At 35.8% G+C, this 24,853-nt stretch overlaps 1 protein-coding gene across 1 annotated transcript in view; it reads right to left on the minus strand.

Annotated features, from left to right (window-relative positions):
• Window positions 1-24,853, minus strand: part of ptpn4a (protein tyrosine phosphatase non-receptor type 4a) — a 78,263-nt gene that overhangs the window by 49,279 nt on the left and 4,131 nt on the right. The window lies entirely within an intron of this gene.

A 24,853-nucleotide genomic window follows, 5' to 3' on the forward strand; every position in this document is an offset into this window, starting at 1 on the left:
AGGCAGGAATAATTATTCTAATGATTTGTATGTTTTGACAAAAAAAAAAACACCCTTCAAATGCCAACTTTTATTGGTTAAAAATGTCCCTGATGTTTTTGTTTACCAGATGATTTTAACAGTGACACAAGCTTTTAGTTTAAGTCGTATGTTAAATCTAGCAAACCATAATGAAAATATTATGAAATTATTGCAATAAACAATAATATTATCATTTGGAACCATTTGAACTAATGTATTGATAATGGCATAATAATGCAAATAAACCTGTGAATGTCAGAATAACAAACTTAATCGGATGATAAATTGTTCCCATAATTATTGCAATAAATGACAATATTGCTGTTTTGAAACACTTTTGCAGTAATATATTGATAATGATGTAATAATGCAAGCTCAACATCTCAAAGACTAACTAACCCCACACTGCAACCGGAAGACATTTAAATATTCAAAATAAAACTACAACCAAAAACAATAAAGAGGAAATAAAATCCATAAACAATTATCAGAATAGAAATGATCAAACTCAATTTAATTTATCATGTAATTAATTGACATGCTTAATTTTTTATTTTTGGACTGTTTTAAATTTAGCTTGACTGTAGTTGTATATGATTAAACGAGATTCAAGTATTTTTAAAACATTCAGTAAAATTTAGGAAAGTAACCAAAACCAACTAATGTCAACTAGTCATTCAAATTTGAATACATCTATCTCATATTCTAGGTAAATCCTATACCACACTGAATAATATCTCCTCCTATGATTGTGAGTGGCTGGTAGATGATGGCAGCTGTGTCTCATTTTCTCATTATTACAGGATTAACAAATCAAAATTACTTTGTTTCACACATTGTGACGCTTACTGCCTCCATGTCTGACTAAATGACTCAAGACAAGTCAAGACCAGGCCAAGAACTAAACTCCAGTTTATGTAGTTCAGAACAACGTTTTTGCATTTTGCTGAATATTATAAGCTTGCGAAATGGGAGCTGCTATATGAATACCAATAGCCTGGTGAGTGAATGCTTCACTTTTAATAATCTGTGCATCTTGAGGGTTTGCTGTGCATGCCAATGGCTTGTCATAACAGATTATCTCAAAGCTCAGAGACCACTAGCATATGGTGAGAATGAATACTCACTAATAGCTACAGAACAATCCACCACCACCACCCTTACGGAAACATCATACATCTGTACAGAGCGTGCTTTCTTGCACACTTTCTGTTACTTCATCTTTTTACCATCCATAATGGCTCATAACCAAAGCAGGTAAATGAAGTGCTTTTCACAAGTGACCTTCCATGTACCATAATAACATCATTCCATTTAGTTATTGTATTAAAGGCTTGCTGGCCTTGGACCCAGGAAAGGAAAACATGAAAACATAAACAAAAAGGACTATATCACAGAGATCTTTCTGCTGTAAAATGTTAAAGCAAAGAAATGTGTATACATGATGGAAAATTTCTTCCCTTATTCAGTTGCATTTCTCCACTACACTGTCTTATAAAATAAAGTGAGAAATCTGGTTTGAGGGTTTTTTCCCCGTTTGGTTTATAATATGGCTGATGTAAACAATTATTTTAATTTTCAAGTAATATATCGATTGTTCTAACTATTAATCAAGTAAAGAATTGTCCCGTTCTGTAGAAGCTACTTAAGCTAGTAAAAGAAATATATGAAAGTGAAAATGCACGTAATAAACAATTATTTTCTTTTTCTTTTAAATAAGGAAACATTTTATATGATTCGAACATCACTTAGTCTCAAGCTTGAAGTATAAAAGAATTTTGAAAATACATAGTCCTCATAATCTATTTATTTTCACGTCATTACTTTTCTTGATCAGAAAGTACCTGTAATATTAGCCTAAATAAGTTTTTGATTCTGTACTAACAATCATAGATGAAAGTTTGAGTCTTTTGCAAAGGGAACAAAAATGTCATCTGCTAGCAGCCACAAATGAGCTTGATGCATGTAATGGATGTTTCCTGCTGACGCGTTTTGGCATCAAGCCCTTGATGCCAAAACGTTAATTGAAACTAACAGAAACGTTAATTAAATTTTTTTAGTACACAAACCAAAAGGTTTTCTTTTTTATATAGTTAGAGTGATCCCACACTTTTGACAATTTTTGTCTGTTTCTTGGTTGCGCTTCTTTCTGTCCCTTGAATCCCGCTTCATAGCTGCTAAAGCCCTTAGCATTCATCAACATCTCATTGGCAGAAGAGGATGTTGCGCAACACAAATACTTACACTGCCGGAACACAGCATGCTAAATAGTAAAACATAGTTTAACATAGTCACAAAGAATTTTAAAAATTGAGTTCTTCGAATCATTCAATGGATTGCTACAGCTCTAGTTTATAACAAATAATTCAGTTTTAGACACACCTGTCCAAAGAATATTATTTCAGAATTCTTGGTCTGTGTCTACATTTTCTGTGTTAAACTTCAGTTTGACCTTTGTGATTTTCCTCATTGTAAATCTCCCATGAAAGTTTAACTTGTGCAAGTTCTTTCCGACTGTGGAGGAATGTAATTTCATGCTAGGTCATGCTGTGATGTTTTTGGTTTTAGGAAACATCTTTGGATCTTGCAGTCAGCTTAGGAAGTGAACTTGCTTGGATGGCCAGAGTAACTCAGAAAAATACAGGACAACACTGGCATTTCATAACATTTTTTCAAATTTGGCTAAGGGTTCTTTCAGACTAGCCCTTTTAGTTCAATTGCCTAGAAAGTCTGGTTTAATGGGGAGGAGTGAATGCACAATCAAACTGATGTGGACAGTTTTAGCCGTACTTGGTGCAGCATCATCACAGACAAAGCGGTGAACAAGTTGCTCAGATAGTTTGGTTCATTTAACAGAGCACTGTGAAAGAGAACAGATGAATATATAACAAATGCTGTAGTTCTGGACCCCAATTGAACCGAGTCTACAGGACTATCAGGTGTGAAAACACCCTAAAAGACAAAATGCAAAGTGATCAGAGAGGCTGCCAAGGGTTTGACAACCGCACTAAAGGTGCTGCAAGAATTTTCAATGAGCGTCCAAGACTGATTAATCAATTAATCTTCAGAACAAACAACAAATGAATCCATTGTAAAATAATTGTTAGTTGAAGTCCTGGTTATTACTTTGTCATTATTACCACTATATACCATCTTTTTTCCAATGGAATGAGTTCTATGAGCTACACTTTCCCCAGGAAGTAGACACTGGGCTATTTGTCTGAAAACCACACATTCTTTAAATTTCACATGCTAAAATACACAAACATGGCTCATCTGAATATGGAAAATGCCATTTCTGTGAGTAGCAGTTGTACAAAACACCTCTGCTGCTCTCAGAGGAAATTCTCACACAGCTAAGAATCCCACACAGGAAAAGAGCAAATGTCTTTTACAGAATGTGCGTGTCATGCACACAATAATATTACTATGATGTAATCAAGTGACAAATAGATGAAAGGATGAGATTCATCACTATCCATCTGATTCATAACAGCAGGCGACAGAGCTTCCCACCTCCACTTGGAGTGGGTATATAATATTGGCTCGTGTCATGTTATGCGTCTGTGATTGGCAAGATGTGCAGGTTTAATGTCGCTCTTCTGCCCGCCAACAGAACAACCACAAATAAATAATCTGGCACGCACAAATGCAGAAGTAGAGGCACGAACCCACAAACATGTGCAAGCGTACCAACAAAGGCAGGCAGGCACAGTGACGCTGTCAGCAGGATGGTCAGCCCGGCAGAAGCGGATGCTGAGATGAAGCCATGCAGAAAGAAAAACAGAGTGAGCCTCGCAATGACGAATAGGACTCATGGATGGTGAAGATGGACTTTATCCACGTGGTGCATCATCTTTTTTCACAACAGCTCCTCCACTCATCATTTTATCTAATCACAAAATGTGATCCAAAATCAAAGTAATGATCTTTTCTTTTTTAGCTGTGGGAAAGCAAGCAGCAGACAGTCTCTGCTTGTCATATTGTTTACTTTTATTTGTTAACGCTTAGTGGTCTGACTGCTTCCTGCTCTCTCACAGTAATCAGCCTGTCTCATCTCAAGCCCCCGCTGTAAATGTCGCCAGAGCACAAACAGCATCTGAGCACAATGAAGTGGAGTGTCACATCAACTTTGGGTTAGGAGAGGTCAACACATTGCTTCACTTTAATCAGACAAGTTGCCCCGGAAAAAATGTTCACACTGCTTAACAGCATCTTCAAATTAAAAGGTTAAATACCGAAACATTTTAAAAAATTAATTCAGTACTTGAATAAGGGTGTTTTCACACCTGACAGTCTGGGAGACTCTGTTTGATTGAGGGACAAGATTGCAACATTCACATTGCAAACAATCCAAACCCTTTAGAAAACCTGTGGTGACATTGCACCAAGAACCACTGAAGGAAAAGACACAATAACTGCTCAAGACATGAGCGCAACTTCCTTCTTCACCAAATGTAAATCAAAATGGAGTAGCATCTGATTTTAAAAGTTGTAGGATTTCTGTTTTGTTTTTGCCAAAAGATGGCATGTTTGATTAGGTTGCATTTATCCAAGCTATTGCCTGCTTCCTGTTCTTGAAACGCTCTCCAGTCTGCTTGGCATTCAGATACGGATTTGAGAGAGTTCACTTCAACCAAATTGAGACAGAGGTTTTTAGGCAGACGATAATGCCCTTTTTGGTTCACATCAGAGTTTGATAACACATTCACATCTATGCAAATGGATTGGACTTTCCAGGCAAATAAACTAAAGTTCGATTAAAGCAGACTAAACAGGACTGGAATGTATCATCATATATTTTACCATGTCATCACTGAGCAGTTGAACTGCATGAATATCACAAACATTGTTTTCTTTAGCCCAGGATGAGCCATTTATATCCAAAGTTGCCACAGGCCAATTCTGCCAAGTTGCATCATTGTGTGTCTGAAGTGGTACAAAAGAAATGGGACAAACTAGCAACAGGGGTTGTGCATTAGAAGTAGAGGGGGATGTGGATGTTATTCATAAATGTGTCTGGGTCACAGTTTTTAATGTAAAACAAACTGTCTAAATTGTAAAAAAAAAAAAAAAATAAATAAAAAAAATAGCAGGATAATAATTCTAACATTAGAAGAGGATGGCTGTTTTTAACAGGGTTGCTACATATTTGTCATGTCAAAGTCCTGTACTTTTCCAGCCATTTCTTCCTGGCACAGACTTTAAATATGGAACCAGCAGGAAGAAAAGAGTGTTGGCTGGTTGGCCTAATAATGGATTAACATATTAATGGATGGATAAAATGAACAAACAGAAGGGTGGATAAGTGGGAATGGAAAGAGATGGTTAGTTGGGTCAGGGACAGATGGAAAATGGACAAAATTATTGAAGGAAACCTGGATGGGAGGACAAATAGATGAAAGAACACAAAAACACAGGATTAGATAAATGGACTATGGGAAAACGAATGGATAAATATATAGGTATTAGAATATTTTGTATTTGTTCAAGAGGGGCAAAAGTGACAATATGTTTTTAAAAATTAATTACTTGGTCTTTTATTTTCATCCCTGAAAAATATTGCTTTAAATACAACACAAACATTATTAAACAGGCTACTTCAATTCATTTGTTACATTAGGTAACAGGTGACTTACTCGAAACAGAATAATTCCATTTAATCATATTTCAATTATGTGGGTATTTATTGATGCTCTCATCTAGCTAAGCTTGAAAGCATAATCAGTTAGTCTGCCATAATGATACAGTACAAATCTTATAAAGATAACTTTTCCCCTGGTAACATTAAAATTGTCCATCTCTAATGATTCATCAGTGAAAGGACAGACAGTTGGAAAGATAATGGATATTAGGATGGAAGGAGATAAAGTCTGGAATACAAATATTTTCCAGAACATATCTAGACTGTGCAAGACTCTTGATGTTAGGTAAATTAAACTGATGTAAAAAAAAAAAAAAAGCAATGATAGAGGCAACATGCTTTTATAAAACTTGAAAAGATCCATTTATGTGGATTTTGTTTGATTAGATGTGTGCAGGTACGCCCCACCTTCAAAAAAAGGAACGGTCTCATACAGGTTTTGGTGCTCTACTAAAAAACTGTAACAGCTTTCTTAAGACTTTGTGTCAAATGGAACATGACACTGGATACTGTGTGCCTTTTAAAAGCCTGAAGGAAAAATAATGGATGGTAACAAATCAACTAACATTTGGGTGTTTCTTTCTTTGTGCAAACAATTGCTTACTGCAACTATTTCAGTTGTGTTTTTTTTTGTTGTTGTTTTTTTAAACTGTTCCAGTTCCGTCGTATTGTACCATTCTCAATTGTACTCTATTCTATTGACAATGTTCCATAATTTTCTGCACCGCTGTGTTCTTTTCAGCGTTGCTCTGCTGAGCTGGACAGGACGGCTTCGCTCCCCTGAGAGAAGCCTCCGGAACTCCGGAAGCATGCTGCCATTATTGCTTTCTGCAGTCAGCAGAGCTTACAAACATGCGGCAGAGCATCTGCGTACGTCCGAATCTGTGTGTTTGCACTATAAGAGCCCGTGACCCTGAAGCTTCTCTCCCCGGTGGGCTTCTCTCAACTTATGGCAATCGCAGACAGCCCTGCAGCATTCCTGTCGGCTCTGCATCAAACATTCTTACTTTAGCAGATAATGTAAACATACATTTGCATTATTTAACTTTAAGGTCAGGCATGCAAAAAGCCAAGCCAAACAACAATCTTGGTACAGATGTAGACTGACAACAAATGAACTTATTTGTCCCATACAATTCTATTAATGCTCTAATTTCTTCAAAGTAACTCAAAGGCATGCATACAAATGCTCTGATGCTTTGAAACAATTGAAATATATTTAAATAGACTCTAGCTTTAAAAAAAAACAACACACATGCACACACACGCACAGTAGTTGTGCATAAAAACACTCTACAGTGTTTCACAAAGCAAAAACTAGGCCAGAAACAAACAGGTGGTCAATTACAGATGGTACTACTTGGTCAGCAACAAGAATAAAATGCATTTATTCAGACATAAAACAATGTTTATATGTAGAATAATTATAGATCTGTGTGGAAACAGAAAACACCCAAAAAGAATGAACTAACTTTTCTTATGTATTCCTGTGGTAAAGTGTACTTTACCAACAGAGTCACACAATGTTGGTTGATGGTAGATTCAAAAGATAAAAATATCTGCTTTTTTCTGACCATCTTTATTCACCTACGACATACCAATCTGAAACAAAAATTCTCACTAAGATTAAAGTTCTGAGTCAAACGCTCATGATACCAAATTACACTTGTTAGCATCACACACTGGGACCTATAGAAGGGGTTCAGGTGTGGCTACTATATGTCAAATGAATAAAAACAGTTGTAAAACAGCTTGTATGCATGCTTAGGTTTCAGAAACTGCACTTCACTTTCAGTTCTCTCTGTAAAACACCCATACGACCAAAACAAAGGAACTGGGAGTAATAGTACCCTGGCTGAGGTGGCCACATTCAAACCCAGTCATTTATTATTGACAAAACAAAACAGCATTAATATTAAGCATCGTCAGATGAAATAATAATGCTGACTGAGCAAACAGCCAAGGAACCACCGTAAAAAGCCCCAGCCTCTACTAAACTTCAGCATGCATTAATGCCAAAAGGTGACATCACATTTTCTACACACTTCAGTTGAACTTGAAGTGAGTTTGTTTTTATATTAAGACCAGCTTTTACTTAAACAAAAATATGCATTCTGATAAGAGGTTACCCAAACACAATAAGTATAATTTTAAATAACCAACCCATCAGTTGGTCAAGGTAAAAAACCAACGAAGCAGACTTAACTGCTGGTATGGTTTGTAGGCCGATTATGCAAATTGTAGCCATCAGTGCCAAGAAGCAGGCATTTGCTTGTGCACGCAAACACACACAGCTATTCATGAAACCTAACACCTGTCACAGAGGATTCTGCTGAATCAACGATGCAGATGATTGAGGCTTGTAGCAGCTTCCGTTCAGCTCATTCTGGAAGCAGCCCTGTGTTCGCCTCCTTTAGATGCAACCCGCAACTTCTCGCCTCTGACCATCACAACAGGTTTATTATGTCATCCAGGTCATATTAGTTTTTTATTCCCTTCCCCTGCCCTTGTTATTGTCAACATACCTTTGCTTCCCAGGCTTCTTTCTGATCTTTGACATCTTTTGATATTCCACACATTCTTTGCTTCCATCTCACCTTTTCTTCTTGGCTAGTCTATCACAATAATACCCCTAAAGCTAAGTCAAATTCATTTGCCCTTTTTCTGAAATTATTATCGCACTGAATATTTTAAGTGACTGCGTGGAGTAAACTCAAGCTGCAAAGTAATGATAGTGTTTGGAAAAAAATATGCTTTTCTGTTTCTGTAATGCTTCTTGAAAGCAGTATAGCAATTATATTGGATCATTCCAACAGTTTATAGCATCTTAAGCGCCCACAAATGAAAGATGCTTTCATGCAGTGGGTATCAACTGTTGGATCTCGAAACTGGATAGAACCCTCTTAAATTGTCCATGTGGCATAGAAAATTAGACCGTGACAACTCCTTTCAAAATTGTTTACATCTGTAGTGAAAACAAGTCTGCTGGATCAATGTAAAGATGAAAAATAAAAAAATCCTTCTGCGATTGGAATGGTTTATAACACTGGATAAAAACAGAAATCCAGCTTGAACATAGGCCTGTCTCGATAAAACGATAAATCAATTAATCGTACGATAAATTAAAACTATCTACGTCATTTTAATTATCGGCATTATCGTCTCTATAACTCATAACTCTCATAACTATCTCCTCATGGTGTGTAAACGCCTCCACTCCTTTCACTTTTTTTGAATTTACATACAGCACAAAGGTCACAGCGGTGGCTGGGTAAAAGCCCTCTTTTTGAGGTTTCCTGCTTTCAGCTAACATAGCAAGAAACATGCCTAAAAGTGCTCTAAATTAATTAGCACAACTTTTGCATTTACATTTGTTTGAGCAAACAAGCAAGAAATACATAAAAATACAAGTTTTCTTTACAGCAAATCCATTTTAGTTGAGAGCTTCTGTATGAAAAACCTTTTGTAAACTACAAGATTTTTCTTAAATAAACAGAAAATAACTTAAAAGATGATACTTGGTTGGCACATTCTGCAGCGTAGAAATATAAAAGAGAAAACCTACACAGAATCTTCAGATTAGAAACATGAGCAGGGTGTGACAGTGCTCTTTTAATTATAAAACAAGACGCCCTCCTTCGTACAGTATGCAGCGCATGTGCACAAACACACATTCTTGTATCACAGCTCCCAGCATGCGCAAAGAGAAACTGAAAAGCATGTAGACAGAAAAGCAGGTCTGATTAAAGCAAAGCAGCACATTCCCCTGATTTTTTGTTGCTTTCCCGCTGACGCTGGCACCTTTAAATGTTACCGGGGTCGAGTTCTGAGCACTTGGCAGATTTCTACCTGCACCCACCCCAACCTTGCACATTCCTGCCCCGCCAGCAGGGAGGCCAGGTGTTCTGCAGCAAAAAAAAGAACAAAAAACATACACCCTTCTGCTGATAGGCGCTACACTGCCAGATCTAGGCAGCCACAATCACACATCATTTTATTAAAACCTCACACCAAGATGTCAGACTGAGATATTTCTCTTAATTAAAGTAAGTTTAAAAGTAAGCAAATGACTTATATTTGATTTAACTTCAACCTTTAAGTGAAAAGATTTTAAAATTGATTCAATCAGTAATGGAAAGTTCAAACCTCACTTTGTCACCTTAAACCTCGCCAGGAAACATTTCCTTTGTGTCGTCTTTAAATCAAAAAACTGGAGCACACAAACTGGAAATATGAACTGAATTATTTGCCTCGGGCTCCTTCGCACTGAATCCAAGTTTGGCACAGTTAAAGCATGAAAGTTTTTAAACAATTAAACGGCACAATTTTTATTGGGGCTGAGAACATTCAACATATTTTGGAAAAGACAAAGGCATACTAATTGAAAAGGCCACTGAATGCAACATGAACCATGGTTTAATGCAAAACAACTTGCACATACAAGCCAAATAATATTTTAGCACATGGCTAACCAAAACCCCAAACACCAAGCCTCTCCCTTTAGCTTGTAAATAGGGTAATCGCTTAACTCAGGGGGGAAAGGGTGTGTCTGAATGTCGTCTTCCAGATAAATATGGCAGCCTGGTGGAACAGCGATTACAGCCGTGATACCACGCCAAAAGTTTCCACAATCGAACTTGATGCCTTGCATGAGCATTTCTTCATGCTGCTTGCTTTTTGTCTGCATGACTACATGGCTTTTTGCTGGTATTGCTGTTTCCTTTAACATCGCACTGATAAATCAAGAGATTTCTGTCTGTGCAGGCTGTTTCGCATAGGTAATATCTTTTTAAGCCGTTTGCCAAATTTGTTGAACAGTTTTAAGTGGATTGTAAATGAGACATTTAAATTCATTTTTGAAAGGTTTTCTACAGTTGATGCTTGCTCCATGACTCAATCAGTGAGTAAGAAATGCTTAAAAAGTGTGATAGCAACAACAAATTAGGGTTAGGTTGTTGGATTAATACGATAGTCTTTAGTAAATACAAAAATAAAAGTAAGACATGATCTAATTGTTTTTATTTCTAACAGAAAATTAACAATTACTGTGATTATTGAAAAAAATGACCTTGAATTTTGCAGTATTAATTAGAGCTGCTCAACATGTTGAATCGGAACTGTCATCATAATATCAATCTGGGCAATACTGCAGCCACTAAGAACATTTATTTTTGGCTGGAATAATAAATGACATCTGTCTTATATAGCACTTTCTTACGGGCACTCAAAGATGTTTTAATATTAGGTACGATATTTTCCATCCCAACAACATATCTAGTCATTTGGATAACCTTTGGCTGCCCTCAACACAAACCCTAGATATACATGGTTAGTGGTTGGGCTGCTACATCTCATAAAGGATGCTAGGGTTGTGGTGAAGGAAAGGTGGGTAAATCTCCATTGATATTGTTATGCAGCAACAGCATAGCAATTGTAAGTAATTGCTATGCAAGTAATGTTAACTGATATTTGACTAAATTTGGTTTGGTCTTTCATTACAGTGTCTCCTCTGGTTTGAGTTAAAGGTTTTATTGCATTATTTTTGTTTTCTCTGATTGAAGTAATTTAATAGTGGTGAACAGTGACTTTTAAAACCTCAAACACAAGCGAAATGGTCATGAAAGGTTGATGTCTTTCAAAGTTCAAAATGTAAAGTAGTATGTCATGTGTGAAAATATTAAATTATTTTACGCAAGATTTTTAGCATGTTCTTTAAAGTTGAGATTGCAGTCAAAGACTACAACTCAATTCTCATAAAAAATACCATCTTATGTAAGTATGGACCAGTGGTAAATTTTCCATAGTATGACAGAAACTTAAAACAGAAAATGAGTCCCATGGCCTATTTTCTTATTGCGGCAAACAGCAGTGTTAGGCCTCATCCACTTAGAAACAGCTACACTGTAATATGAGTGACGGGTTTCATATTTTTTGTGTCCAAAACACAGGTAAGTGTTTTTTGCTAACAAAATGGTTTCCATCAAGCTGAATGTCTACCTTTTCAGCAATGCACAGCAACAGGTTTGAGAGGGGCAGCACTATGTTAATCTAAACTCCGCACATGAGAGAAAATTTAGGTCATTTTAGTACTTTTTCTGACTCACACCCAGATTGAAAGACGACAATCTGTCACAATCTGAGAGAACAGCATTCACATAAAATGTGTCATTAATTATCTGAACTGTAAAATCAAGTCTAGAAACTTGCAGAAACCAGAGGTCACTACGAGGATCCAGTGATCAAGAGCTATCAACCTTCCTCCCAGCTCTTAATCATCGGTCTGTCATCCTACTCAAACCTGACAGAAAGAATTAGTCAGGCGTTGACATTTAAACAGAAACAATAGATATTTACAGAAACTCTTTAGAGGAATCATGTCCTTTTTCTGGAAACCTAGTGTCAGATTGCTTTACTACACAGTTGCATTGTCCGGTACACTTAAGGTTTTCTCCGTGCCACAATTTATAAAATGTTAATACTAATAATAGACCAATTTTGATTAAGTGAAGTCAATCATCAGATTCTCCACTTTGTATGCCTGAACTGTAACGTCATGACAGGTAGAAAGAAAATAATTATAAAATAATACACCATTACCTTGACTAAATGAAAAAGTGTATTATATTTGTCAACCAGTACTTGGACTATTGGATAAGTTTAAGTAATATGCACTCTTTATGTATTTTATGCTCATATTTCAAAATGCAACCTGTTACCTTGACATATTCTCTCTCTGTTGTATGCTTATTTGGGAGGTGACTTATTATTTCATGTAGGTATTCAACAAATCAAAAAATGAATAATAGACCAAACATTTCTCTCTGATAAGACGATTCTCTGTTTGCTGCTTACAAGGCCATAAGGGTCTCAATTCTGTGGTCCCAGTCACAAATGGCTCTTAATAACTTTGATAAAAAAAAATTAAAAAGAACCAGTGAATGTTTTAAAAATAGATACATCAAATGCTAGTTTTTAACCGTTTTAAAAAAATTTCCTAAAATATTTGCAACGAATTTCCACACAAAATGACACTGAAAATACCTCAAATAAGTTTTCAAATCAAATTTTCTTCTATTTAGTTTGTTTATGTTTATGTTGATTATGTTTATGTGGTATATTTTACATAATTTTCCATCCGACAAGAAAAAGAACTATCCATATTTCTTTCGAAAAATTTTATTTTTGTAATTATTTTAAATCCTAAAAATTTAGATAAAGTGGTGGTTCTTTAAGAAGAACTACTTTAGCAAATTTCCTAAAGTACACATTTATTTAAATTTACAAGACATCTTTTTTCAAAAAGTCACAAAACATTTGCTGCTCTAAGTTTTTTGGGGCTAGCTTGAGAGAAAATGTCTCTTTCGTTCAAAAAGGCTGAAGATCACTGCATTAGCTCTAGCATCTTATTAAAATAAGGTGTAGCTCCAGTTATTTATGGTGGCTGCTCTACACTCAGGTATTTTGCAACATCTCTTTAGAATTTTAACTCTTCAAGAACTCGTGTAAAAATCTACCTAAAAATATTATTAGCTGCCATGTTTTTAAGATGGATTTCATATGAACTTCTGCAGATCCAGAGACTTTTGCAAGAACACACACCATTCAAGAGGAACATGTAACTCAAGAAGCTGATTCAACAACCTGTTTGAACGTATCATGCAACTCCTATAACAAGAAACGTGTGTAGGGAAGGTGTAAGGGGATCTTTTTGCCACTGAGTGTGCGACGAGGTGAGGATGAGAAGACGGAGGAGGGTGGAACACATTGTGGTTGGTAAACAGGGCCAAAACAGGAAAGCGTGGGCCTACCTGACATTCACCTCAGGGCCTGTACTCTGCTGCCACGCTGTAGAAAATAAGGTTAGCCGAAGGTAAGATGAACTGAGACAGCAATTTATTGCTGTTCCCCATCCCACTCACGCTTAGAGGTTTAAAGGTATGAAAAAACTCTCCTGAGCAGTAATAATAGTGTTATAAAATGGATGTTGTTCATGCCTTTCTGCTAAACTGGAACAGGTGAACCAATTCTGGAAGCAACATGCTTCTTCAGTACAGCTTCAATGTTTTTCAATGGAGAGCACACACACATCCGGGATACACAGCACTTTTCACGCTTACTTTTTAAAAATTAGTATTACAGTAGCACTATCTTGTACTGAAAAAGAGCTGATAAAACCTTTCATTTTCAGCATAGAGAGATGAATTTTTGACCATTTCTCCTTGCAAAGTCTCTCTGTAATATTATGGGTTATTTCTTATAATCTCTTCTCCCTAAAGGTTTTCAACAGGACCTATTGAAGATGGTTGCATTTGTGTCTGGTGAACCGTGTCTGCACTGATTTAGCCATTTGTTCTGGATCCTAATCCAACTAAAGGATTCAACAGCAACCATGTGTAAGTCTTCTGGCAGATGCCACCAGATTTTCATTCAAAATATCCTAGTACTATACGTTTCTATGTAAAGGTAAAGAAACGAGCCCACATCGTCGCATTCCTCCGTCATAGAAAACAGTGGTCATTAGTTTATAGAGACAAACTTGGGTCATACTACAATTTTCTTACAGTTCAATTTGCCTAATTTTTCTGGCTCTAAATATTGGGAAGTTTTGGTAAGAAGCCATTGCCTAATCACTAACACACATTGTCTCCATTTTGAAGAGTGTCTAAGTAAAATATTCCCCTGTGATATAATTGTACCATAGAAAAAAGTTTCTGGGTGCTCTAATCTACTTGAGACCTTAAATATATGTTTAAAAATATGCAATAGTTATGTTTATCTCATAAGCGTTGTGATGAGTAGTAAAAATGGTGACACCTCTAAATTTATTTCTGACAAAATTACAGTATTTTCCACCACACTCAATAATTATATAGAAGTTAGAGGTTGGATTTGCAGGAATTTTCTTTGCAAGATAATAATTCTGCAATTAAAGATGAATTAATTTCCAGTTATTATTTAGCATTTATACCAGGGATCTGCAACCTGCGGCTCTGGAGCTGCAAGTTGCTCTTTGGATCTTCCACAGTCAGTCTTACTAACAAACCATTTAATATATTTAAATTAAGATATAACAAATGCAGATTTTAGCAGATTGTGATGGAATAATTGCACCATATATCTACAAAACAATGACTCCAAAACCACCAGTAATATAACTTAGGTCTTTTTTCGTTATTAGGTCAGAAACTATGTGCTTTTTCAGAATCTGAATCAACTTTATAGAATAAGATTGTGTTCCCAATTTTGACTGTTTTCAAAGGCTCAAAGATTATAGACATTTGGTATAAATATATACAGCTTATATATATTACACAAATATCAGTATCCCATAGAAGAAAATGTATTTTTATTACTAAGAAAGTAATGTTTTTTTCACAATTTCTATAGTAGATATTTATCAAAACTTATAAGCAGACTTTTGACCCAAACAAGTTTTTTTTAGCCAGACTTGGGGTAAATTAAAAGTTGCAGAGCCCTGATCTATACCAACAAACCTAAGCATATAGGCCACAGCAGAACGTAATGTGTGACAACAGAGCAGCTCAAACCGGTGCTGCTTAAAATAATTATAAGCATGTTGAGCTGATGAAAATAGACTTTCATCTGCAGCCTTGATCTGACACACACAAAGACACGTTCAAACCAGGTTTCACACACACACACACACACACACACACACACACACACACACACACACACACAATTCTGCTTCATTTATTCTGTTCTTTAATAAGACAAAAGAAGAGTCAAGCAGTTCTGTATCCAGGAAACTGCTCCGTTATTCAATGAGTCGTTTGACTCTTCAAACTTGTAGCAACACTATTAATCAGAGCAAAAATACAAAAGCTACAAAACATGTTGCCTTGACTGCATACATGTTATTGTTGCATTGAATGTGCAGAAACATTGAACCTTTTAGCTGTGCCAGTTGGAATGCTGATGCATCAGGTGACAAACAGCCTTGAAAGCTGCTGTTTAGACTGCCGACGGGTCACCAATCTGGTGTCTGCACCAAACATAGAGCTACCCCACTTTTGGCTCTTCAAATGGAAAAGCCCCCCCACCATATCCTGAACCCAATCACACCACAGGTTCATATTTTTGACCATTTTAACTGTCCTGTCATCAACGAGTCTCGGATTAAAGCGCCCAAAAGATGCCCAGTCCTGTCCTCTTGGTAATAGCCTCCATGCTGGCACAGAGGCTGACGGAGAGAGAAAACAGGCAGAGCGGCCATGAGTCAGCCAGAGCCGGCCCCCTGCCTCATGTTGAAATCAGAGAAACCACAAGAATGTAACAGCTTCTGTTATTATCCCTCCCTGCTGCCTCACAGCCTGATGGCCTGCCCCAGAAAATAGCAGCCAGCCTGCCTGTTTCTCCCTCTCACACACACTTGTTCCCCGTGTTATCCCTGTCCTCGTCTCAGATATACCGATTTCTCTCAGGGTAGAGCTGTACGTTTTGTTTGTGTTTGTTTCTGCACAAGTGAATACTTCAGGTGAACGTGTTGCAGAAATGCTGTAGATGTGAAATTCAGGAAACAGCTTCCAAAATTTTAAAATAAAGTTGATGCTGTCAGCACAATAAGTCAGCAGTTTCTGTCCAAATTTTTAAAAACTTAATATTTAAAGATTATAAAGAACAGCAAACTGAAATGGATTTGCAACTTTTTCACTTCTGATATGATACCGAAATTGTAGCTTTATGTATTGGCCAATACCAATATTGACCTGATGCTGTCACAAATCCCACATATTTTTTAATACTTTATAGTTTGGAATATTAGAAAACATTTTGATTAAGTGATATTACTCAAACAGAGAACAATAGTCAACAACAATTGACTCAACTATTATTTACCAATGGGTCTGCGTGTGGAACACAAGAGATGATGGATAGAAATGTGAGGCCGGACTAAACGCTGGAGCAGAGCGATTCTATCATACATACATCGGAGATTTTAGATGCGGGCAATATAATCCAATACTCCTTTTTTTTGTCTGATAACAGACCGATTTCCAATATCAATATTGAATCAGGACACACCTAGTAAGTCTTTATTTATTTATGAAACAAGTTTGTAAACAAAAAAACCCTCAAAGTTCACAGGAAAAGGAGCATGTTGGATTAAAGTCAAGCAACTGAAAGATGTCAAAGTTGTATTTACTTTTGCACACTTGTGCCGTCTCTAGATGTCTACTTTGGCTGGACTTTAAGTATTAAAAAAAAAGCCAACATGAAGTTTGACCACACATTATCAAATCAAAACTGGAAATAAAAAGGGTTTTTTTCTATTCAGATTTTCAGCAAGTTGAATTAAAAATGTTAATTGATTTTAAAATATAAATATACCTGAATTAGATAAATTATCTCAATATTTTATAACTGAGACTAACTTTTGTAAGTTCATTAACTTACAAAAGTTAAAGAACTTTTGTAAGGAAACTGAAGTATAAGTCAGGGAAGCTTGTTTTTATGTTATGAAGCAAAGTGGGTGTTTTTCATCTATGACGCTTTTGCACCCAGATTACATAATTTAAATGCTTTTAAGACAATTCAAAGTAAACATTTATTAGTTATTGACTTCAATGACTGCATTCAATGTGGAGCACTCATCAAATAATTGGCTCCACAGCAATTCAAGTTAAAGAAGAAGGTACCAAAGGAACAGATTTATACATTTAAGTCACAAATGACACAAATTATTAATGAAAAATTTACATATTTAATAGGCAAAAATCCTTGGGTATTTCTGCAGGGAGTAGGCATGTTTGCCCTGGGACTGAATTTGACTTCCTCCCACATTCCAAAATCATGACTTAGGTTAATTGGTTAATCTCACTAAATTGTCTGTAGGTGTGAGAGTGCGTGCATTTGTGGCCTCTGATGGACTGGTGATGGACAGGCTGTAAGAATCTATCTTAGTCCTGATAACTCTGTCAAAACTCAACTTTTTAGCTTGTAGACAAAAGCATACTCTTTTATTTATGTTGTTTTGAGTTCAGAAAAATCAGATAAAAATTCCTTCACTGAGTATTGAAGAACATCTGCAGTTCAATTTTGTATCTTTTAACTGTTGAAATAAAACTAAGTTAAGACAAAACAATATTCTGAGAAAGAGAAAATCAGAATTGGATGACAGGACCATAAAAATGAGAGAAGTCTGTGTTGCACAATAAAAGCCTAAATGTTGCATCTCCTCTTCATTTCACTTAACTATTTTTTGTGGCGATCGTTGCACTCTGGTCTTGTTTCTGTGACTGACTAATACAGGATCTGTCGCAATTTATAAATACCCGTCTAAAGCCTTCAGCTTCAATATAACAGAGATTAGATTTGTCCCTATTTGACTTCCAAACCAATTATACTCCCGTTGCCTGGGTACCACAGCAACAGAAGTAAACTACTGTTGATTCACAAAGATGAGTTGATTTTTCTTTTTCATCATCAAGGTTACTACAGCAGTTCAGCCTCCTTACATCCATTCTTTTATTATTGATGTGACATTACATTATCAAGTTCTGAAGTATTTTTATTTTTACCATTCATGTACCAATTCAACAATATACATGTTTTCCTATAATGGGCCTTTGAATCTTCTTTTACATGAAAAAAAAACTTTTTGACAGCAATTGCCTTTAATCTAATGGTTAAATTGAAACGACCAATGGGCCAGAGATCTGATTTATACCATTTTCTTTCAATTGGATTCAAGTTGAAAACAGAACAAAACCTTTTCAAAATTTATCACAATGAATGAAAAATAGGGACTCCCTAATTCTCCATTAATAACAGATCAATCAACATGATTTAGTTAGTTAGAACCAGCCCACCTTTCCTACATAATCCTCTTCATGCAAAGATCTTCAACAAGACCAAAATGTGAACTGTTTAATAAGTTTTTCTGTAGATATTTGTATTGACTTAATTAAATTTTTAAGTGAAATTTTTCTTTTGAAAAAAAAAAAAGAGTAAAATATGAGAAATTAACCTATTAATTAACCAGACATCAGAATTGATGAACGTTCCCTTGATCACTTCAGATCAAATACTGAAAATAATCTCTTTTTTTTTATTGAATGTATTCAAATTAATTACTCCTTCCTGCCATTTATGGTCTCTAAACACCTCAACCAACTGCATATTGATTGATGTACTTTATTTTAGTATAATAGGAATTAGATAAGCTGATTTGATGCATAAGTTAGAGAAAAATTGTAGTTCTTCAAATATTGGATTCCAAAGTACTGTTTTAATAACAGAACGTGCAGAACATGATTTTCTCTTTTATCATAATCTTAAGGAAAGAAAACATAATTAAAGTCGCATGTCAGAGCTTCAAAAAAATATTTCTAAAAAATATGCCAAGAAAAGTCCAACTGAAAATGCAGGGCACTAATACATAATAAATTCAATTTTGGGTATTTTTTGTGTAAACCTCTTAAAATTTCATTTACCAACATCAAAGCTATGGGAACTTTTCATGTTTATGAATGTGTGAATGTGAAACATATCGATAAAGAAATCAAATGGATTTCAAAGGCTCCTAAACGTGAAAATATTTTCATAGCCTGAAGCTACACTTGGCACATGTCTGTTGGCTCAACAGGATGGAGAGGAGGAATCTACAAACAGCTCTGGCTCAGTCACTTGCAATATGATTCATCAACAATACAGATTGATTAAAAAATTATGTAAAAAAAGAGATGGATAAAAACAGAAAAACGCCTTTCAGAAATTGCAGGAAGCAGTGTGGGGTAAGGCGAGAAGTAATAAGCTCCTGTGCTCTTCATGTTTGAGTTGGATATGGAATCGCTTTGCTTTTCCTCCACAGATCTCCAAGCAAAACAAGCAGGGGGGGGATAAAATTCAGTTTTACTAAGTAAACTGTTGATGTTCCAGTAAAACCTCTGTCAAGTGCTGCAGCAAAATACACAGAAAAACCAAACAAGAAGCAAGGACACTGTAGAGTTTAGAGACGGCAGTGAAATTAGGACTTTACACTTCTTGTTATATAACCGAATAAAAGCACAACCACGGGCCCTCATAATACATTCAATGCAATATTCATAACAGAAACTGAACAAAGTAGGGAGAGCTGCCCATTCTAGGCTCTAACCCAGTTTGCTTGAGCAACTGTGTCCTTTGCCTTGCTAAGGTATTCAAAGCTCTTTAAGCAGCTGTTTCATGGGCAGACCTGACCCACATACACACACAGCTCAGTTTAGCCAAGTGGCAGAAGGTTATAATGAGCATGTGGCAATGGGTCGACAAACTCTCCGTTAGGCACAAGTCAATACACGAGGCATGAAAATGTTGGGAAAGTGGGGGAAGGATTATAAATGTTGGTGTGTGTGGGTGGGTGTGTGTGTGTATGGGAGGACGGTGGGGGCGTAAGATGGTTGATAGAAAAGTAGGGGGACAAGACAAAACATGTCCTGAAGAATGATTACTGAGTGAAGAGCCAGGAAGCAGCTGTACTTGCATACCTGGAGATCGTAAAGAAGGAGCTGCAAACTTCTCCTGCTTGGCTCGAATTTGCAAAGAAACTGCAAACAAGCCTGAGCCACAGTCGCACTGCAAAAGTCAAGCTATCCTGCGTCTAAGCGTGTTGCAATAAGCAATTACTCAATTAAGCACATGATAAATTAAATCAAGCTTGATCATTTCTATTTGGATGATTGATTGTTTTCTTTGTCTCTCTTTCTACCAAAGACTGGAGGGCTTTGGTCTCAACTACCGTAGTTTCTTTTTTGAAGAACAACTTCATTAGCCATTTTATTTGTTTTGTTCAATTATTTTGAAGATTTAAAAAATTATCTTCCAGTTCCTGTGTTAAATTCATATTAGAAATTAAAATTTATTTATCTTTTACAGGGTGTACTTGCATTATTTTGCTGCCATCATTATGATACTTGAAAGTGATCTCAATACCGCAGTATTATCACCACAAATCTGGGACAATTTCTTGTTCAGCAAAATTTATTAGTAAAGTTTTTCGAAAATTTATATTGTGGAATCTAACTAAATTATTCAGAGAAAATCTGTTTATTCACAGATTTTTCCAAAGAGCATATCTAAAATATTTGAAAGAAAATGCAGTTTGGAAAACTGAAATACCTAGCTTAAACGTTCTGTGCTGAGTAGACTGAAGATATTTAAAACAAAAATTGACATTTTGACAAATCAGTAACTGATTTCATGAGATTTGTCACTTTAAAACAGGCTAAACCCAGCAGTGTGTCATCCATCTTGTTTCAGGTCAAGTAAAAACAGACAATTTGAATTAAAAAAACAGCTTTCCTAACCTGCAAATTTTGCGCGTACATATCAAAGAACAGCAGCTCAAACTTTAAATGTCACAAATTACGAGAGTAAACCTTTGTCAGTTCTGTTTACCAGTAGTAGAGTGATTTATATTGGTGGTGTATCTATTTCATATAAATCAATGACAGTGTAATGCTGCTGTTGGTACAACTGAGCAGTGTGTTTTCCAGAAACTAGGTTGGAACTCATCAGTGGCTCATAATAAGGACGATAATAGATGATTAATTACAACAGCTGCTTTCTGGAGCCTCTCTTTACAAAACCAAGGTCGGCAGACGGGGAGGTAAAAAGCAAACCCCACAAATTCCTCTTTAAATTTGAAAAAAGAAACTTTAATATAACACATTTTTCAAACTTTTCACTCAGTATTTTACACCTTATTTAGTGTAATTTCTTCTTCCATCCCCCAAATAGTGTCTTTTCTACTCTAGCTACTGTGTGAGACTTAAGAAATATATTGTCTCCAACATTATCTTAGTCCAGTGTGATAGGAAAGAGGGTTGGTCATGATACAGCCTGTTGGGCACACAATATATAGGAATGAATACACATGGACTAAAAACCTTCAGACATTTTTAAGCCAACCTAAAAATATTAATTGACAAATCGCTTTAACGCTTAATCTCTCTAAACGCCAGCAATTTTTTTTATTATTATTATTTTTCAGGAGGATTTATTATTATTATTAGTAAGCCCTTGTGATAGGAGAAATGTTTTTCTGGTAAAGGATTCTGTTGGCTTTGTATGTTTGTGGTTCAGATGTTTTTAATCTAAAAGCCAGGCTCAGAATAAACGGCCCAGTAGCCTTCAGCACTCTGAATGAAATGCAGAAGTTACTGCAGTAAATCTTTTAGCAGCAGCACCTCTAACATTTTATTTAAACAAAAGTTAGAAGAACTTATGTTGAAAGCTGACAGTAGCAGAAGGACAGATGACACAATATTTACCAATGTTTCCCAGACCCATCGCAAGCTTTTCATCAAATCAAAAAAATCTAATCAAATTTTATTTGTCTAGCACATTTCAGCAGCAAGGCATTTCAAAGTACTTTACATCAAATCAAACACAAAAACACAATGCAACATTTCATATACATCGAACAGCCCTAGTTTTAAAAGACATCAAGTCCTGTTAATGTCCATTCCAACCTGTTTTATTCTCAACTTTTCTGTGGTACTATTTATCCCAGTAACCCTGTAATTTACTAAGCAGAATTTACAGCAGGATTTACCAAAATTGCCTGATCATAATGAAAGACCAGTAGTTTACTGAAGATTAAATCTTCAATTAGGTAATCTGCAGACTATGCATTAGTTGATCTTTGTGGAGGTTTCCATCTAGCTCCTCCATGGCCAGATAATATGCAGTATCAGCTCATATTAAGGTATGAAGGATCATTAACATAATTTGCAGTTCCATCTCATTGGTTATGCAAAACCCAAAGGCCATAAAAATAATATAAAAATACAATAGAAACAATACCATTACCTGCATTTCAATGTATATGAAGAAAGAACTATAATATGTAATTCTTCTGTACTTTATCTACAGGGCCAATGTTATTTTTAACCCAGTGTTCACAGGCAGAAAATAATATTTAAATCTGAGCTTCAGATGTTAAAACCTGCAACATTTAATGAGAGAAAGCAGCCGCTTCCTAAAAACTAATTCAGAAATTTTTTCCTCACAACAAACAAAAATAAAAGCTTCACTGTCAATATGGCATTACATGCTTTCCATTTCCAAAGTCACGATCTGCTTAGACACTTTCATCCTGGCGTTCTGTAGTTGTGGCAACTTGCAGCAAATAAACACAGCTGTGTTTGGAGTTTAGGAGACAGTTTTTGCTAATGTCTGGTTGCCATATCCTCTCTGGCGACAACCCACTAACTAACTAGCTGCCTTTTTCAGACTTATCTGGTTAGATATTTGCCTGCATGGATGGTTGTTTAGGTGGTTCACTTAGACACTGGCAGGCACAGATTAACAACTCAAGCTCACGAAGAGTGTTGCAATGTTGCCTAAATCTTCTCTAGCATACTTGATAACTAAGCTCTTAATTTGTGTGCTGAGGTAAAATTATCCATATAATTCAATGGGATTGTCAGAAAAACAACTGCATACATGGCATAGTTATGCAAACCTCTGGCAATACCCCAAGTGGTCTAATGTAAGAAGGAAATGCTCACATCTTTCATGCCTGATAATTTATCTTGCTCACAGCACCCTGCCAATACCCCTCTTACCAAAGCTGTCAGTTGAGACCCATTTTAACCTCTCTGTATTACTGAGCAAAAAGTGAAGAGGAACGGTGTGCCTCTAAAATTTTGAGACTCACAAAAAATAAGCTGCTGGTCAAAGAAAGAGTGGAAAGACACAAGTATAATTAAATAGTTTTACAGAGAAAGGGAGTAATAATAAGTATTTTGGACAGCTAAATATTAAAGAATAGATCCAAAGTATCTGCTTTTAAGGGTACAGTAAAATAAAGAAACTTCCTTACTTCAATATTTAGCACATTCTCCAATTGATACACATAAAGCCCACCCCACAGCATAAACTCAGTCTTTCACATAACAAAGTCTTTCCTTACCAAGCTTTAACAAGGAAACATTATGCATCAGCGTCAACAGATTAGGCCTGTGGTTCCAAATTATTTTCCGTCATGCCCCCCCAGGAAACATAAAATTTTTCACGCACCATCTTGAATTGAATACTATTGAAAATCTGATACTACTTGGCTATTATCTATGCAAACCACTGGAACCAATGTTCTGCACCCAATCACCCGAATATGAAAACAGATTAATAAAATGATCTGAAACAACATCAATTTTAAGTTGTTCCAGCTCATCTTATTGCTTAAAGTCACAAAACAATTTCCGAGATCAGTTTATTAACTCAATTTGTAACATTTAATCAAAACTGGTCAGCCTGAAAAGAAAAAAAGTGCAAATGATTCAAAGGGATGTTAATTTCTTTAAACACAGCAACAATCAAAACTTTTCTAAACTGTAAACTTTGGTTACTTTTCAGCCTATTCAGCTTGTTCTTCAAAAAGGTATGTCACTTTTTAACATTTTTTTGTTCAAAACTAACAAAAATATTGTTTACATTTTAGCCTCATCCTTTTTTCTTTTAACAGTCAAACTCCTCCATGTCTCCTGCTCCTCTGTTAGCACTGTACACCGCCTGTGATGGCTACTTCTTCTACTGGGTAGAAAAGGCAGCCTGTTGATTAGTTTGAGCACTGCCACCTAGTGACTGGAGGCTTGTTTATTGTTCAAGCAAGAATAAACCTTAGTTGATTAGTCAAATAGTTCAATTCACTTCTGACTTCTGTGGGCACACCTGTTCCTACTAGCGGTACATGTTTGACTCCATGTTTGATCTGCGGAACATCATAAATTAAATAATAACTTGTAGAATGATGATTTTGAAGTAGTTTCATTTTTAAAATACTTAAAAACCCAATCCTCTGCATTCTTCAATCATTACAGAACCATCAACACTGTTACTGATTTGGTGAACCATTCTCCAAATCATTTTAGATTTGAGTAAAGCACAGAAGCCACAATAAGACTAATTAAGTCCTAATCACCTGACCAAGGGTAGTCCTTAGTTATTAAAAACAGCAAAGTGCTGAATAGGAAAAACAAAATTACTGTCATCCTACTTATGTGCAATGGCTCCTAACGGGTTAGCAAACAGAAATGAAATAGTATTTGCTTAGCAGTCATCATCTTTCAGGCTTTGTTTAAATTTTCACAAACACTATTGTGGAACAAGTACTGTTACATTAAAAGTTGTAACAACTCTAAATGTTTACTTGTAATTGCAATTTTTATAGTTACCAACTAT

The sequence above is a fragment of the Gambusia affinis genome, linkage group LG11 (genome assembly GCF_019740435.1).
Source record: "Gambusia affinis linkage group LG11, SWU_Gaff_1.0, whole genome shotgun sequence".
NCBI lineage: Eukaryota > Metazoa > Chordata > Actinopteri > Cyprinodontiformes > Poeciliidae > Gambusia > Gambusia affinis.